General features: G+C 42.5%; 1 pseudogene; it reads right to left on the reverse strand.

The window, feature by feature from the left end:
• Positions 1 to 4,825: 4,825 nt before the first annotated feature.
• On the reverse strand, positions 4,826 to 5,183 carry LOC145350610 (dynein light chain 2, cytoplasmic pseudogene; annotated as a pseudogene).
• Between the last annotated feature and the right edge of the window lie 1,936 nt (positions 5,184 to 7,119).

Below are 7,119 nucleotides of genomic sequence, written 5' to 3' on the forward strand. Positions count from 1 at the left end.
CCTTCAGGTGCTTATTTAATTTCCTTTTCAAGCCAGAGATGAATCTGCCTCCACCACACTCTCAGGCCGCACATTCCAAATCTTAACCATTCAATGCATGAAGAGGTTTCTCTTCATGTTGCCAATCACCTTTAAGTTGGTGTCCTTTGGTTCTTGGTCCATCCTCCAATGACTTGATTGATATACAGTAAAAGTATTGTTCCTTGTGCGCTATACAGACAAAACATAATGTTCATAGAGTACATAGGGGAGAAGGAGAAGGTGCAGAATGTAGTGGTACAGTCATAGCTAGGGTGTAGAGAAAGATCAACTTAATATATGGTAGGTCCATTCAAAAGTCTGATGGCAGCAGATAAGGAGCTGTTCTTGAGTCAGTTGGTTTGTGTTCTCAGACTTTTGTGTCTTTTTCCTGACAGGAGAAGGTGGAAGAGAGTATGCCTGGGATGTGTGGGATCCTTGATTATGCTGACTGATTCAGGCTACACTTTCTGCTGCCTTGGAAAATCAATGGATGAGAGGCTGGTTTATGTGATGGACTGGGCTACATTCACAACCCTTTGTAGTTTCTTGCAGTCTTGATCATAGCAAGAGCTGTACCAAGTTGTGATATATCCGGAAGGGATGCTTTCTATGGTAGATCTGTAAAAATTGTTCCTTTTATGGGCTCTGAATAGATCCTTCTAAAATATTCTCCTTTCAACCTTCTTGTCTCAACGGGGAACAATCCCAGTTTCTCCGATCTATCATGTAACTGATATCCCACACTCCTGCAATCTTTCTTGTAAATCCTTTGCATCATTCCTAAAGAGTGGTACCAAGAATGGACACATGACTCCAGTTGAGGCTAAATTAGAGATTTATAAAGAATCTTCGCAAGATCCATTTTTTTGTCTTTAATTGCAAAACCCAGGAAACAGTATGCCTTTTCCACTTTGCCCTGCTGCCTTCAACAATTTGTGCACTCATATCTCTGTTCCTGCACCTCACTTAGAATTATACCCTTTAATGCCTCTCCTAGTTCTTCCTCCCAGAATATATCATTTCAAACTTCTCTGCACTAAATTTAATCTGCCACGAGTGTGCCCATTTCATTAGCCAGTCTATGCCCTCTTGAAGACTACCAATATCCTCTTCACAGTTCACAACGCTTCTCAACTTTGTCTCATCTACAAATTAAAATTCTGTCCTCCATACCAAGCCAAGGCTGTTAAAATCAAGGGAAGTAGAGTCCTAGCACTGACCCCGAGTGAACCACATTGTACACTACACTCCAGTCTGGAAAGCAGCCTTTCACAGTCACTCTGATTCCTGCCACTGTATCCATGTTGCGCTGACTCTTGTATTCCAGCGAACTTCAACTTTTCAAGCAGGCCTATTTGTGTCACTTCCATCAAATTTCTTTTGGAAGTCCATTGCCAGAATTCTACTGCTTCGCCTGCCATGGAATCGGAGCGGGCAAGGGGTGGACAGCGGAAATGTCTGTTAACTTCAGACAGGAATTTTTGGTCTCGCTCGAGTGAGGCTGTAAAATCCCCATGTGCATAACCTCATCCACATTACTTCATCAACCCTCTCTGATAACTCATCAAAAAAAACTCTACTGGCTTAGTGAAACACAATTTGACTTTAACTTATCCACATTGGCTTTCCTTAATTACCCCATACTTCTCCAAGTGACCGAAATCTCTGTCCCTAATTATCATTTCCATGTTTTTCCACCACTGAGGTTAAGCTGCCTAGCCTGTAGTTGTTGATATTATCCTCAGATCCTTTCTTGAATATCTGCAACTTCCAAGTCCCCTGACACCAGCCTGTACCTAAAAGGGATTGGAAATGAATAGTTAGTGTCTCCACAATTCCCGCCTTGACATCACTCAGCATCCTGAGATTGAACTCATCTGGTCCTGGTAACTTATCAGCTCTGAGCATAGATTGATTTTTTAATACCTGTTCTTCATTAATTTTTGCCCATCCAGTTACACCAGGATTTTGGCAGCATCTTCTTCCTTGGTAAAGATAGATGCTGATTTAGCAACTCAACCATATCCTGTGCCTCAATGCATTCATCCTCCTTTTGGTATAATTGGCCCCAGCTCTCCATTTAACATTCTTTTACTGTTTGTATGTCTATAGAAGACTTTTGGATTCCCTATTATGTTAGCTACTGGTTTCTTCTTATTCTATAAGAACATAAGAAATAGGAGCACGAGTAGGCCATCTAGCCCTTCGAGCCTGTCCTGCCATTCAATAAGATCATGGCTGATCTGTCTTGGCTCAGTTCCACATTCCCGCCCTCTCCCCATAACCCTTAATCCCCTCTCTTATCAAAAACCCATCAACCCGTGTCTTAAAAATATTTAGCGAGGGAGCCTCCACCACTTCAACGGGCAGAGAATTCCAGAGATTCACCAGAGATTCAATTCCGAGATTCTCTCGGTTTGCTTCTTTTTTTCTTATTTCACTTCTCCTCTGAGCTTTCTATATTCAGTCATGTTTCCACTGAGACACTTTTCAAATGCATCCTTTATCTATTTCATCATACTTTCTCTTTGTTTTTTTCATACATTCATGGTGTGTGAGCTTCTCAATATTTATTGCCCAGCCCTAATTGCCCTTGAGAAGATGGTGATGAGCTGCCTCCTTTAACCAACTAGTACATGTAGTGCAGGTACAACCACAGTGGTGTTGGGAAGGAAGTTCCAGGATTTTGACCCAGTGAAGGAACGGTAATATATTGCCAAGTCAGGATAAGTTTGCCTTCATTAATCGAGGGATTGAGTTTAGGAGTTGGGAGGTAATGCTACAACTTTATAAGACACTTGTCAGACCTTACTTAGAGTACTGTGCGCAGTTCTGGTCGCCTCACTACAGGAAGGATGTGGAAGCTATAGGGAGGGTGCAGAGGAGAATTACAAGGATGTTGCCTGGATTGGGAGGCATGCCTTATGAAGATAGGTTGAGGGAGCTAGGTCTCTTCTCCCTGGAGAGACGAAGGTTGAGAGGCAACCTGATAGAGGTTTATAAAATGTTGAGAGGGATAGATAGGGTGGATTCTCGGAGGCTATTTCCCAGGGCTGAAATGGTCGCTATGAGAGGATACAGGTTTAAGGTGCTGGGGAGCAGGTACAGAGGAGATGTCAGCGGTAAGTTTTTCACTCAGAGGGTGGTGAGTGAGTGGAATCGGCTGCCATCGGTGATGGTAGAGACAAACTCGCTGGGGTCTTTTAAAAGATTTCTGGATGAGTACATGGGATTGAATGGGATTGGGAGTTATAGATAGTTCTATGGCCTGGTAGATATGGATACGATCCGTGCAACTTGTGGGCCGAAGGCCCTGTTTGTGCTGTAGTGTCCTATGTTCCATGATAATGAGTGGCTTGGAGAGCAGCTGCCCAATAATGTTATTCCATGTGTCTGCTGCCCTTATTCTTCCAGATGGTAGAGGTTGTGTATTTGGAAGATGCTGTCGAAGGAGCCTTAGTGAATTTCTGCAGTACAAGTTGAAGATAGTACACACTGCTGCCACTGTGTGTCAGTTTGGAGGAAATGAATGTTTGTGGATAGGGTGCCAAACAAGTGGGCTGCTTTGCTCTGGATGATGTCAAGCTTCTTGAGTGCTGTCAGAGCTGCATCCAGACAATGGAGAGTATTCCATCACACTCCTGACTTGTGATGTGTAGATTGTGTCAGGCTTTAGGGAGTCAGAAGGTGAGTTACTCATTGCAGGATTCCTAGCCTCTAATCTGTTCTTGTAGCCACAGTATCTATATGGATGGTTTGGTTCAGTTTCAGGTGAATGGATGGAAGGAAGGTCATTGATGAAGCACCTAATTATGGTCAGGCATAGGACACGACTCTGAGGAATGACTGCAGTGATGTTTTGGAACTGAGATGCTTGACCTGTGGCAACCACAACCACCTTTCTTCATGCCATATACAGCTCAAACAGCAGAGCGTTTTCCCATTGACTCCAGTTTTGCTAGGGCTCTTTTGATGCGACTCTTGGTTAAATGCTGGCTTCCTGTCAAGTACAATCACTCCTGTATGACCTCTGGAGTGTAGTTCTTTAGTGCATGTTTGAACCAAGGCTGTATTGAGGCCTAGAGTGGTCCTGGTGGAACCCAAACTGAGCATTGGTGAGGAGATTATTTGCTAAGCAAGTGCTGCTTGATAGTACTATTGGTAACTTCTTCCATCACATTACTGATGGTCCAGAGTAGACTCATGGGGCAGTAAATAGCCATGTTTGATTTGTCCTGCTTTTTGTGTACTGGACATACGTACCCCCAGATGTTAGTCAGGTGGACTTTGCAGAGTTGACAGTGCTGAGTTTGCCATTGTCATTTCTGGTGCCGAGGTCAATGCTAGGTGATCTGTCCAATTTCATTCCTTCCAAACTTTTTAGCAATTTGGTACAACTGAACGGGTTACTAGGCCATTTCAGAGTCAACCACATTGATGTGGATCTGGAGTCACATGTAGGCCAACCATTTAAGGAGGGCAGATTTCCTTCACTAAGGACTATTAGTGGACCAAGATGAGTTTTTATAATAATCAACAAGGGTTTCATGGTCATCAATTGTCTTTTTTTTGGTATCAAAACTTGTTTATTGAATTGGAAATTAAGACAGAAAATAAATACAAATCACCAGAAAATGTGACCATTTGTAGGAGGACTTGGTGGGGTGGGAAGAAGAGGAAAGAAAACAGCTTGAAAATTTGGATTCACCATGTTGGAAATTACACTGGACACATTCTTCCTCATGTTTCCCTTTTGTATGTTGGTCAAAACAGAAATTACTTTTTATTTAAAGTAGCCTTTTACTTGGATCAACTGCATTTGAAACCCAATTGCTCATCCTCTTCAGTCAGATTTAAAAAAGAGGATGGCCACCTGGCCCAGGTAGAAATAGATGAATTGTTTTGTTTCATGAGTCACATAGCTGGCAAAGTTTCTATCCACAATACAGTGCCATGTGGGATTGTACTTTTTGTCAAATTCCTTTTTGATGTAAGCTGCTATGTCTTTTTCAATGTTGTATTTCTCTAGTGCTTGGGTAGCATATTCCACAGCTTCCTGCTGCATGTCTTCAGACATGTCAGCATTTTTAATTACAGCTTTTCTTTCAGACATGGTTTTACTGTTTTAATGATTCTCCACCTGGGAATGAGTGACTGGGCAGCGGACATTCCGAGCTCTCCTCAGCCGGTTCGCCACTCCTACCGTGCAGCCGAAGACTTCTAATTCTAGACTTTTTACTGAATTCAAATTCCCTCATCTGCTGCGGTGGGATTTGAACCTGGGCACCTGGAGCAATACCCTGGGGTTCTGGATTATTAGTCCAATCGTAACACCACTATGCCACTGCCTCCCCCTTGGGTTAGGCTTCGGTGGCCCTATCTTTTCCCTGTCTGGAACTGTTTTTCAACTGTACCCGAACAATCTCCTCTTTAAAGGCACAAAATTCTGTTTTGTTGTGCTTCTGCCTGCCAGTCTTTGATTCCAATTTACCAGGGACAGATCCATTCTCACCCCAGTGAAATTGGCCCTCCTCCAATTATTTTTCTTTTACTCTAGATTGCTCCTTGTCCTTACCTAAACCTTATGATACAATGATCATTTAAATGTGCAGTTTTGGGCGCCGCACCTGCGCAAAGATATTTTGGCCTTGGAGGGAGTGCAGAGGAGGTTTACCAGGCTGATACCGGAGTTGAGGGGGTTGAGCTATGAGGAGAGGCTGAATAAACTGGGCTTGTACTCATTAGAGTTTAGAAGAATGAGGGGAGATCTCATTGAGACGTATAAGATGATGAATGGGATGGATAGGATAGAGGTGGAAAGACTCTTCCCGCTCAAAAAAGACAGTAGGACTAGGGGGCACAGCCTCAAGATAAAAGGGGGGCGGTTTAGAACGGAGTTGAGGAGGAACTTCTTCACTCAAAGGGTGGTGAATCTCTGGAATTCTCTGCCCGTTGAAGTGGTGGAGGCTGCCTCGCTAAATATTTTTAAGACGCGGGTTGATGGGTTTTTGATAGGAGAGGGGATTAAGGGTTATGGGGAGAGGGCGGGAATGTGGAACTGAGCAGCGACAGATCAGCCATGATCTTATTGAATGGTGGGGCAGGCTCGAAGGGCTGGATGGCCTACTCCTGCTCCTATTTCTTATGTTCTTATGTTCTTAAATGTTCTGACACTTGATCCACCTGATTTCCCTAAAGCCAAATCCAGCAACGCTGCCTTCCATGTTGAGACATAATAATCAAGACAATTCTCTTAAATAGTAAATTTTAGAAACTCTTTTCTCTCTCTGCTTTTATGCTATTCCTAGCCCTGTCTACATTAGGATAAGTCTTCCATTAAAATACTATTTAGTTTTTTTTCATCTTTCTTCACATTAATTGATAGCCTGTAAAATGCAGACAATATTGTAATAGTATCTCTATTGTTTCTGAACTCTAACCAAATATATTCTGTTGTGGCCCCTCAGAACATTCTCCTACCCCCAGAACTATAATATTCTCCTTAATCAGTACTGCTGCCCCTAATCCTTTCTTTCCTTCACTATCTTTTCTGAACACCTTGTTTTCAGAAATATTTAATCTCCAGCTCTGCCCTTTTTTGAACCCAGTCTCTGTTACCACCAAGTCATCATATTCCCACGTGGTTACCTTCATCAGTAGATCACCAACCTTATTTAACACACTTGGTGTATTTACATAAATAGAGTGTAAACCTAATTTAGACTCATACTCTCTTAGCTACTAGTTCTCACTTTAGTACTCTGTGTCTCTCCCAATTCTTTGAGTACTTTATTCATCCCTTCTGACGCTACACCCTGGTTTCCATACCCGTGTCAAGTCAGAAAGGAGAGGAGAAGGTGGATAAGCATCCTGGATGGATAAATTAATATTTAGGAATGGATCTCCACAGTTATTTTTAGCACTTTGTACATCGAAGCTGAATAATACACAGACACAATGGATAGGAAGATCAATCTAATGCCACAGTCATTTCTCTGAACCAATGTTCAGAGGTCACAGTCAACAACTGTTCTAATACAAGCTCAAAAATAAACACTCATTTTTATTTCCCTGAGGCAAACTGATCAGCTTTACAAA

Source organism: Carcharhinus amblyrhynchos, chromosome 12 (genome assembly GCF_965287045.1).
Source record: "Carcharhinus amblyrhynchos chromosome 12, sCarAmb.v2.hapA, whole genome shotgun sequence".
NCBI classification, from domain to species: domain Eukaryota; kingdom Metazoa; phylum Chordata; class Chondrichthyes; order Carcharhiniformes; family Carcharhinidae; genus Carcharhinus; species Carcharhinus amblyrhynchos.